Source organism: Protopterus annectens, chromosome 12.part0 (assembly GCF_019279795.1).
Source record: "Protopterus annectens isolate FY-2018-M chromosome 12.part0, PAN1.0, whole genome shotgun sequence".
NCBI classification, from domain to species: Eukaryota; Metazoa; Chordata; order Ceratodontiformes; family Protopteridae; genus Protopterus; species Protopterus annectens.
The window spans coordinates 63,857,642-63,869,898 of record NC_056746.1 but is presented as its reverse complement, the minus strand read 5'-3'; positions in this window follow the sequence as shown (position 1 = coordinate 63,869,898).

Here is a 12,257-nt window from a genome sequence, read left to right as displayed (position 1 = left end):
AAATTACATTCATTTTGTAAAATCAATAAAAGCAGTAAAGCAAAAAAAGAAAATAATGATAGACATTTGAGATTAAATCTTAATACACTTCAGTAAATTCAAGCTAATGCAAAACCTGCAATTCTATCAACTTTCTAAGTCTGTAAGAACAATATTTAAAAATTACTTCTACTTTTGGGCCTTTGGCCCATCCATTATTTATGACTTTGTCCAGATTTCTTGCTCTAAGAAGTTGAGAGCTATGCTGGGGGGGGCTCAGTCCACTGCACTGCCTAGGGTCCCATTTGGGATTGATCTGGCTGCGTGTGTGTGTGTGTGTGTGTGTGTGTGTGTGTGTGTGTGTGTGTGTGTGTGTGTGTGTATATATATATATATGTGTATATATATATATATATAGATATGTATATATGTATATATATATGTATATATATATATATATATATATATATATATATATATATATATATATATATATATATATATATATATATATATATATATATATATATATATATATATATATATATATATATATATATATATATATATATATATATATATATATATAGATAGATAGATATGTATATATATATCTATATCTATATATATATATATATATATATATATATATATATATATATATGGATCTACTGCTCTACATGGAAAGAAGACATCTTCAAAATAGAGCAGGAGACCCACACTTCAGCGAAAGTTCACTTCAACGAAAATGCACTTTTGCTGAAGTCTAGTTCCCGGGCAACCCCTTCCCCCCAAAAAAAACACTAAAACATGTTTTTGCAGGGGGGCAAGACCCCATGCACCCCCCACCCTCCTACTTAAATATACAGACTCTGAGATCGCATTACAGCGGGGAAAAGGAAATATTCCCATTCCGTGCTGTAGTGTAACTACCGTAGTCAATGTTCGAAGTTTCACTACTTCGAATAAGTGGACTCAGTCAAGGGGGTTCACAGAAGTGAAACTTTGAACATCTGCACAGATCCTGTATAGATATATATATATATATATATATATATATATATATATATATATATATACACACATATATGTACAGACACACACACACACACACACACACACACACACACACACACACACACAGACACACACACATATATAAATGTACTGATGCTCTTAAGTGTGTATTTCCTGAAGTTAACTATACACAATCTAACACAAATGGCCCAAAAATGAAGCATGTGTATTTCTTCAAGGTGCAACCTCCCATCATGAGGTTTATTTGCCACATTTGTGCTGTATTCTTCCAATAAGTTCACACTATCTTAAGAATGGAGTCACACCAAAAAGATATCGGGTCTCAATACCCTTAGCTAATCTTACAGACTAAAAGCTTTGCCCTCTGCTTAGTGTCATACAGATTTCTGAACGGTAATCTGTGCTTAGCTACGTATGCTATGAATGCCCCAGCACTCTTTCAAATGCTTAACTTAAAGAGATGCAGTCATAAAGCAAAAACCCATTCTACAGACTGTAACCTGTACTACCACATCATTAACATCAAATGGTATTATAGTCTCCCCATCATTTACATCAAATGATGTAATAGTCAGCCAGTCTTTAACATCAAATGGTGCAATAATCACTTCATCATTTACATCAAATGGTGTAATAGTCTCCATCTTCTCCCACTCTTTTGTACTGAAGGTCTGTTCCTTATGTTCATATCCTCTTCTCCTAATTAACAATATGTCACATAGTTGTCAAATTTTAAATGAGCTCTTCCCTATCTTCCCATCATATTTGTACATGGATGTGAATTCTTGACAAAGTAATAATCATTTTTGATAGTTTTCCTACCTATCAGTGTACAATAGTCTTTCTCCTACTTAGGAAATAATCCTTGGTGAAATGTGTTACTTTTCTCTTCTATTGTATCTGTGAAAATAGGTGAAGGCTGTCAGCCTAGCCAGATAGAATGTTGTAGATGATTCTGTCATTTGTAAATATTAATATAAGCCACAGGCTTGCTCTCTTAAATGGGAAAAAATGGTGTTAAATGTGGAACTGCAAAAATGTAACAACAGTGCACTCTGCTGTATCAAAGCTAATAACTCAATTCCTTGATATCAAAACTTGGAGCCGATATGTCTGGATGAAGGAATTCTGGTTATTGTCTTGAGACCAGAGTTAATTGCTAGAATTTGCATGTATAAATTCTTTTATTGTTCTGGCTTACTGACCAGCTGCAAGATCAAGGGCTATTAACATCTGAGAATCTGTTAGCCTGGGAAATAGAAAGAAATGATGTAATCTGAAATGAATCAGTGGTACTGTGTTATCAATCTAAGGACAGACAGAATGAGAGCATTAGAACATTTATCTTGAGAACATCCAACATCACCAGTACTGCCTGTATCTATATCTAAGTAGGATCTTAGACTTTAGTGTTTCTCTTAGATATAGCTAGGAAATAGGAAGATTAGGCTAGTTTGTTTTTGTGTAATGTCAGAACTTTTCTACTGAATTATTCTGAGTATTTCTCTGTGATCTCTGAACTCTTAACTAGCAAAGAACTTTTCTACTGAATTATTCTGAGTATTTCTCTGTGATCTCTGATCTCTTGACTAGCATTGTGTAGTAAAATGAATTGTCTTTTTTTATTATGTATTATTAAATATTTTTAAACCTTTCAACTGTGGCTGTTTTGTGTAGAGATAATTTAAGCTCTAAGCGTACATTGCATGCATATAGTGATACTGTATCAAGTCACTCCAAGTAAGTCTTGCCTGTTTGGTTACACTTACCATTTGGATAATAATATTGCACAGTAATAATTGGACACCCTTTAATAAGGGCCTTTGAGTAGCTGATACATAGCTGGGTGGTGGCAGTGATTTCTACCATATAGTCTAGATAAAAGGGGCACAGCTGGAGAACCTGTGCCAGGCATCCCCAGGAATGTCAGTGTGATTGTATTTAACTCTTATCTCAAAATGTGTGTGTGTCAGCTACTTGTGCAGGGACACAAAGAACTGGTTGGACAGAGAGGGTTCTGGAGATTTTAGCTTGCCCACTAGGCTGAGATCTGGAGCCTATAGCTGTGCCAGTGGGGAGTCTTACTGGGGACCTGGAGAGAAAGGGAGAATCCAGCCCCAGACTGACTGTGATCTCTGTGTCCTCTTAAGGGAAATATTACTTTACTCTGTGTGTATTTATTATCCTTTCCATATATGGATGCCCCTGACTGATGTTAGTAGTGAGGATTGAAGTTCCTTGATTGCTGGGCCAGTGCATGGGCATCACATATTAATTGTTTGGCAGTGGTGGGAATATCCACACCACATATTAATTGGCTGGCAAATACTGATTGGCCTGTAGTGGTGTGGGTATAGTGAATTCCTGTAGCTTGTGTTCAATGATCACTGAAGGTGTTTTTGTACTCTAAATCAGCCCATGCAGTTAATACTCAGAGTTCAGATCACAATTGTTTTATTTCTGTTGTTAGCTTAGTTAGTCAGGGAGAGCAGGCAGCATGTCAGGAGAGGAGTACAGAAAGCTGACAAGGAGCCAGCTGGCTGAGATGTGCCAGGCTAGGGGACTGATGCATGGAAACCTGACTAAGGCAGACCTGATTGTAGCCTTGGTCACAGCTGCATCTGAAAACAGCAACCAGAAGGATGATCAGTCTGGCAGTGGAGATGTACCACACTCAGATAATGGACAGCTCAACCTTTCTGCAGAGGACTTAAACATCCATGTGGAGCTAAAGAGACATGAGTTGGAGGCCATGCATTTGGAAATAGAAGCAGCTGAGAGACACTGAGGCACCTAGAGAATGAGGACATTGAGAAACTTCGATGGTTGCAGGCTGAGGAGAATGAAAAACTGCTATGCCTAGAAGCTGCGTAAAAGGAGAGGCAGAGGCAGCATGAAAAGAAGATGCTGACTCTTCGCCAGAGTCATGGAGGTAATGGGGAAGGGAGTACCTGGACCCAAGAAGAACAAAAAGTCAATACATTTCTTCCGCAGTTTAAAGAGAAGGATCATTTTGATAGTTTCATTCATATGTTTGAGAGGGTATTTAAACAGTATGATGTTGACCAAAGGCTCTTGGCATGGTTCCTGAGCACCCTTACTCCATGGTAAAGCTGTAACTGTTAACCACAAACCACAGCTCACAAAAACAAATAGTCCACAATGCTGGCTCCAATAAAGGCTGTCCCTCCTGCTGTTCCCCTTTTTAGAAGAACTAGTAATTCCAAAATTCCACAAGTCAATGCCAAATTTGAAACTCACAGTAAAAAGCCAATTTATTTACATAAAGACACAACGTTAAGTTTCAAGCACATCAAAGAACTGAATTAAGAACTTTCATCTCCCCTCAGGAGACTTCATCATTAACTGTGAGCTTCAAGTTTGGCATTTACTTGTGAAATTTTGGAATTACTAGTTCCTCTGAAAAGGGGAACAGCAGGAGGGACAGATTTTATTGGAGCCAGCATTGTGAAAAACTGTAACTGTGTTGCCTAAACTTGCTGTTTGTGAATATTTTGATTATACTGCTGTTAAAAATCACTTGTTAGGATGTTTTAAGCTAACACCTGAAATGTATAGGAAACAGTTCTGTGAGCATAGATGCAAGGCAGATGAAAGTGTGTGTGTGAATATGTTGCTGAACTGAGCACTTATTTTCATAGGAGGGTGAGTGGATGTCAGGTCACCTCTTTTGAAGGGCTGGCAGCCCTTAGCACTTTTCCTGAGGACATGAAGATCTGGTTAGCTGATAGACAATGTGCTACTTCAGATGAGTTGGGGAAGAAGGGAGACCTATACCTAGCAAGTAGAGCATCCCTGCACAGGAAAGGGAGCCCCAGTACTACTCATGGGTCTAAAGGAACCCATGCTAGGAAGCACAAACTACCCCAACAGAATCTGCTAGTAGCAGGGGAAGCCACTAGTCCATGTACACATCTAGGACCAGGGTTAAATGTTTTGAATGCAACCAGTGGGACCATGTGGCATACAGATGTCCACAGAGGCAAGGTAGGGAACAAAAGATGAGAGAGCCAGTAAGTGGGAAAAACAAAATGCCAATAGTAGGTTGTCTTGAGACAACAAGGGTACCAAACTACCATCCTGCAGATGTTCTGATAGGGAAGGATTTGGATGAGGCAGTACCATGTGCTTATGCAATTACACACAGTCAGGCTTGGAAACAAACATGTTGGTCTGGTAGCCTGGGGTAGACCCAGACAGACTGCATACTTGCAGCTAGGGCTGGTGAGGTGGTTACTTCGGGGAGGAAGCTACACTGTAGCAGTGAGACTGAATGTGAGACACAGCTGCTTGTGGGTACTGATGTTCCCTTGGACAGAGTGACTGCAAAGGTAGAGGAGAGAGGTAGTACCCAGGCTGACAGTGAGGCACCACTGTCAGAGGATGCCAGACTTCCTGTGGAAGGGGAGCTGGGAAGGTTTACAAAGAGAGAGTTGAGAAAGGATCAGCTCTAAGACATTACCTTGCAAGGCCTGAGGCAGGTAGCTAGGGAGGCACCTGATTCTCAAGGGAAGGGGGAATCTCTATACTGGGACAAAGGGTTACTGTATACAGAGTGGACCCTTGAGGGAGGGCTAGAAGGTGAGAGGGTACAGCAGTTGGTAGTATCTAGAACCTACCATCTGGTGCTTCTAGCCATAGCCCATGATATTCTCTTTGCAGGTCATATGGGCATAAAATGCACAAAGAGACATATTATGCAGAACTTCTATTGGCCTGGAATTTCCAGAGATGTAACAGGGTACTGCAGGACCTGTGAGCAGTGCCAAAAGGTAGGCAAGACAGGAGACAAGGTGAGAGCTCCTTTGATGCCTTTGCCTGTGATTGAGGAGCCATTTCAAAGGGTAGCTATGGATATTGTGGGGCCTCTGAGTACCCCAAGCTCCACAGGGAAAAGTATATCCTAGTGGCAGTGGACTATGCTACATGATGCCCTGAGGCAGTGGCTCTGTTCTCTATTGAGGCAGAAAAAGTGGCAAATGCTTTGTTAGAGATTTTCAGCAGGGTACGTTTCCCAAAAGAAATACTGACTGACAGAGGTGCCAGTTTCATGTCAGACCTGCTGGTTTGTCTGTGGAAGTACTGTTGGGTGAAGCACCTGAAGACCACCCCCTACCATCCCCAGACTAATGGTCTTGTTGAGAGGTTAAACTCTACAATCAAGTCTATGCTACGGGCATTTACAGACTAGTTTAAGAGGGAGTGGAACAAATATTTGCCCCATCTGTTCTTTGCTTACAGAGTGGTTCCCCATGGATCCACTGGTTATTCTCCCTTTGACTTACTGTATGGGCATAGGGTAAGGGGACCTCTAGATTTAATTTGAGAAGAGTGGAAAGGTGTGAACCTCACAAGGAGTCTGTTGTGCCATATGTCCTAAACCTCAGGATAAGGCTGAGGGAACTCATGGGGTTGGCCCAGGAGAATGATGTCAATAGCCCAACAGCAGAAAAAGGTCTGGTATGACAGGAATGCTCAAGCTAGAGAGTATGCTGTGGGGCAGCAGGTAATGGTTCTCATTCCTATCAGACACAACAAGCTACAAACAGCTTGGGAGGGACCCTACAAGGTTGTAAGAAAGGTAAGTGATGTTAACTACATGGTGGAACTGCTAGGTAGGAGGCAGGGGCATAAAGTGTACCATGTTAACATGATGAAACCTTACCATGATAGGGAGGCCCTTGTCCTGAGCATTTGCAGTGGATTGTAGGAGGATTCTAAGGGAGATCTAGTGACTGATCTCCTCAGTGAAGCTCGGACTGACACCTCACTGGAAGGGGTATCAATGTCCCAGCAGCTATCTCCTACCTAGGTTTGAGAAATCCAAGCAGTGTTACAGGAGTTTGGGGACATATTCACTGGGAAACCAGGGTGCACCCTCCTGGTGCAGCACTAGGTGGATACAGGACCCCAAAGGCCTATTAGTCAGGCCCCTTATAGTGTTCCTGAGGGAGTCAAACAGACTCTGAGGAAGGAGATACAGGAGATGTTTGAACTAGGGATGATTCAAGAGTCCAACAGTCCCCGGGCCTCCCCAGTGGTGCCGGTGCCAAAGAAGGATGGCAGCACCAGGTTCTTTGTGGACTAAAGGAATGAAATAGTCACACAGAGTCAGATGCTTACGTTATGCCTAGGACAGATGAAGCCCTAGAGCAGCTGGGCGGGGCTAAGTATGTTGCAACCATTAATCTTACCAAGGGTTACTGCCAGGTGCCCTTGACTCCCAGTGCTACAGAGAAGTCAGCCTTTGTGACTCCTATTGGCTTGTATGAGTTCACAAAGATGGCCTTTGGGATGAAAAATGCCCCAGCAACTTTCCAGAGGCTGGTAGATCATATCCTAGCAGAAGCAAGAGGGTTTGCCCTTGCTTACCTAGATGATATTGCCATCTGCAGCCATTCCTGGCAAGAGCACCTTCAGCATGTCAGGGAGGTGGTGGGCAAACTACAGAGGGCAGGGTTTAACATTAAGCCCAGCAAATTTCAGGTGGATATGGCAGAGGTCTCCTTCCTGGGACATAGAGTGGGGAGTGATAAGATCAGGCCAGAACCTGCCAAAGTAGAAGCCATTCAGGCATGGCCTGCACCTGTTACCAAAAAGCAGGTTAGAGCATTCCTAGGGACAGCAGGGTACTACAGAAAGTTTGCTCCCAGTTATAGTACCATAGCTGGTCCCCTCACAGACCTGACAAGGAAGAACAGGCCAGATAAGGTAGTGTGGACCTCCGCATGTGAGCAGGCATTTCAGAAGCTTAAAGAAGCTTTGGGAGGACCCCCTGTTTTAGCCAATCCAGATTACAGCAAATAATTTGTTGTGCAGGTGGATGCTTTAAACCATGGGGTGGGGGCTTTACTTAGCCAGATTTGTTCAGAGGGAGAAGAGCACCCAGTGGTTTATCTCAGTCGTAGGCTCCAACCCTAGGGAGGCATGCTATGCAGCTTTAGAAAAGGAATGTCTAGCCATAGTGTGGGCACTGCAGAAACTTCAGCCTTATCTGTATGGAGGAAAATTCACAGTAGTGACAGATCACAATCCCCTAACATGGTTAAACAAAGCCAGCCAGCAAAATGTCAAGTTGCCAAGATGGAGCCTATGGTTGCAAACATATGATATGTCTGTACAGCACCACAGTGGGGTTAGCAATGCCAATGCAGATGGGATCTCAAGACAGGGAATGGAGTAAGGTATACTCAAATAGACCTAACCCTCTCAACATCTCTCAAGGGTCACTTGAAAAATTAGCTTGAGTTCTCCAGGGGGGGGGGGTGAATAGCCTAGCCAGACAGAATTTTGTAGATGATTCTGTCATTTGAAAATATTAATATAAGCAACCGGCTTGTTCTCTTAAATGGGAAAAATGGTGTTAAATGTGGAACTGCAAAAATGTAACAACAGTGCACTCTGCTGTAACAAAGCTAATAAGTCAATTCTTTGATGTCAACACTTGGAGCCGATATATCTGGATGAAGGAATTCTGGCTAATGTCTTGAGACCAGAGTTAATTGCTAGAATTTGCATGTATAAATTATTTTATTGTTCTGGCTTCCTGACTAGCTGCAAGATAAAGGGCTATTAACCTCTGAAAATCTGTTAGTCTGGGAACCAGAAAGAAATTATGTAATCTGAAATGAATCAGTGGTACTGTGTTATCAATTTAAGGACAGACAGAATGAGAGCATTTGAGCATTTGTCTTGAGAACATCCAACATCACCAGCACTGCCTGTATCGATATGTAAGTAGGATCTTAGACATTAGTGTTTCTCTTAGATATAGCTAGGAAATAGGAAGATTAGACTACTTTGTTTTTCTGTGATGTCAGAACTTTTCTTTTGAATTATTTTAAGTATTTCTCTGTGATCTCTTGACTAGCACTGTGTAGTAAGAAGTATTGTCTTGTGTTTTTATTATTTATTATTAAATATTTTTAAACCTTTCAGCTGTGGCTGTTTTGTGTAGAGTTAATTTAAGCTCTAAGCATACATTGCATGTATATAGTGATACTGTACCAATTCACTCCAAGTAATTCTTGACTGTTTGGTTACACTTATCATTTGGATAATAATATTGCACAGTAGTAATTGGACACCCTTTAATAAGGGCCTTTGAGTAGCTGATAAATATTAGCTGGGTGGTGGCAGTGATTTCTACTGTATAGTTTGGGTAAAAGGGGCACAGCTGGAGAACATGTGCCAGCCTTCCCCAGGAGTGTCTGTGTGGTTGTATATAACTCAAAGTGTGTGTGTGTGTCAGCTACTTGGGCAGGGACACAAAGCACTGGTTAGACAGAGGGGTTGCTGGAGATTTTAGCTTGCCCACTAGACTGAGATCTGGATCCTATAGCTGTGCCAGTGGGGAGACTTATTGAGGACCTGGAGAGAAAGGGAGAAACCAGCCCCAGACTGACAGTGATCTCTGTGTGCTATTAAGGGAAATTGTACTTTATTTTGTGGATATTTATTATCCTTTCCCCTATATGGATGCCCCTCACTGGTGTTAGTGGTGAGGATTGAGGCTCCTTGATTGCTGGGCCAGTGCATGGCTGTTACAGTATCCTTCCACATAGCTAACCCGACAGCCCATGTAGATCATTAACTCCTTTCTGTTATTTTTTTTTTCTTCTAGCATTTCTTCCTCCACCTCCACCTTGCTTACCCTTCTATGAATAATTTTTTGCCAGTTTTAGACTAAAATATATTGTTTACTAAAAGCTGCTCATACTCCTTGAAACTGTTGCTCAGCACAATGGTAGGAACTGTGTGACTACTGGAAAGAAGTGGTATGCTAAAGTGAACCCTTTTTCATATGCATGCCATACCTCTTTCCGCTTAGTGCTAGAAATCTGGACAAATCCTGACATAACGGGGGTCAAATGCCCAAAAATAAAGACAAATTGTAAATATTGCTCATATAAACTTAGAAAGTTGCTAGAATAACAGGGTTTGTGTTAATATGCATTTTCTGAAGTATTTGAAGTTTGAAATTCAAATGTATGTTATTATTTAGTGACTTCAAGGCTCGGGTCATTCCAGTGACTTGCCAGAAAAACACAAATTTTATGAAAAACAGACCAAAAATATATGGTAAAAATCCAGACATTTTGCAAACATCTGGATGGTTGAGAGGCATGATGTTTGCCCTGCATAAATTTGCCAAAAAGTGGACAGCTGTACACTTCTGTTAGTTTCCTGCATAAAACCTCACTGGGTTAACTGGCTCACTTGGATTTGTTTTATTTTGTTTGGAATATCTCCAGCCCATTTTAAAGGGAGTATGGATGCTAATTTACTAGATCTGTTCTGTCTTGAACATACAAGGTAAAACTATTACCTATGTCTTTATTGTTGATCTGGGCAACACATTTAATTATTTTCCCTCATTAGTATACAGACATCAGGGGTTCTTTCATAATTTTCTACCATATTATTATGTCTGTTTTGTTCTCATCTTATATCCAGACTCATTGCATCCATTGCTTACCAGACTATGAACCTATAAACCTCCAATTGTTAGTCCTAAAGGCTTCTTCAGCTTGCTGTGTACCTGCTGTTATTAGTAGTTAGTTTGATAGACAAATCTCTCTTGTGCCTTATGTATTCATCCTATCTAACAATTCATCAGTTAATAAAACCTGTATTTTCTACTCAATGTCTATCTAAATATCTAAAGAAGATAAATTGTGTATTATTGCTATATCTGCATCTTCTTATATTCATATATCCAGCTAACCCCCCATCCACTCCCCTCCACACAAACACCTTTCTTCCTTCTACCATCCTTTGTTGGCTGCTAATTTTCCTTCTTCCTCCCAAGCATTCTGTCCTTTCTTCTGGTTGTGCTATTACACTGAAATCCCATTCAGTAATGTCATAATCCACACTGAAATCCCATTCAATAATGTCATAATCCGCACTGAAATCCCATTCAATAATGTCATAATCTGCACTGAAATCCCATTCAGTAATGTCATAATCTGCACTGAAATCCCATTCAATAATGTCATAATCTGCACTAAAATCCCATTCAGTAATGTCATAATCTGCACTGAAATCCCATTCAATAATGTCATAATTTGCAAACTACTCCCACACCAAAAAAAAAATACTCAGATAAATATACTTCATTCAAATTAGGGCCTGTCAAGACACACACCTCCATAAACTCTGACATGTTCAAATCCTTCTTTGCATAACCACACACTACTTTTGATACATCCTATATTTCATATTTGCATGCTTTTAGCCCTTATCACAACTCCTCTTCTACTCCACTCACCTCCTACAACCTCAAGATTCTTTCCTCAATGTTACACACTTCAAGCCATCTTCATTTTTCTTCCTGTAATAAAGTAATATCCATAGTTTTTGGAATCCTTTGTCATTTGTATTTTCACTTTGTTTCAACATAGTTGTTCCTATTGTTCTAAATCAGGATTCAAACTACAGACTGTCTTGTCTCCCCATCATCCTACTTATTACTGCTGTTTCTTCCACTGCATTGTAGACATCCAGTATTGTCTTCCTTTTGATTTGAGAATCTATGCTCTGTGCCCCTGTGGTTGAAAAGTCACATACAAATGTATGTACCCTCACATGACTGCTACTTGTGATATTTCACCTATAGCATGACTGCTACATGTAATATTTCACCTATAGCATGACTGTTACTTGTGATATTTCACCTATGTGTAATAACCTATACCTTTTCCTGCCTCCGTCTGGCATATTATCCTCTTCAGCTACATAATCAAGCCGGCTCCCTATTGAAATGTCAGATCTGGTAATGACAAGTGCTGACACGCTGAAAAAAAAAAAGACCAACATTGCAGAAGAGCACATATCAAACATTGCTCTTCTTCTTTAAAGTTGTTTTTTGCATGGGGTAAGTCCCCCACCCCATAGTTATATGTATATATCAAGTCCTGGTTGGAATGCCAAGGAAAAAAGGGAATGTAATGAAAAATTGCCATCTCATACTCAATAAATGCAAGCCAGTTTTGCAAATCAGTCTCTCTATTGAAGTAATAAACATACATTTTGCAAACATTTAAACTTGCATTTTCCATACACACTTGGAATGAACATTGAAAAACAAGTACAATAATAGTGATAAGACTTGTCCTCCTTCTTTTTGTTATATCCAGCACGCCTATCAGTCTCCTCATTAAAAAAAAATTCTGCTTGCATTGCAACCACAGAAAAATCTGTTTATTACTTCCTGA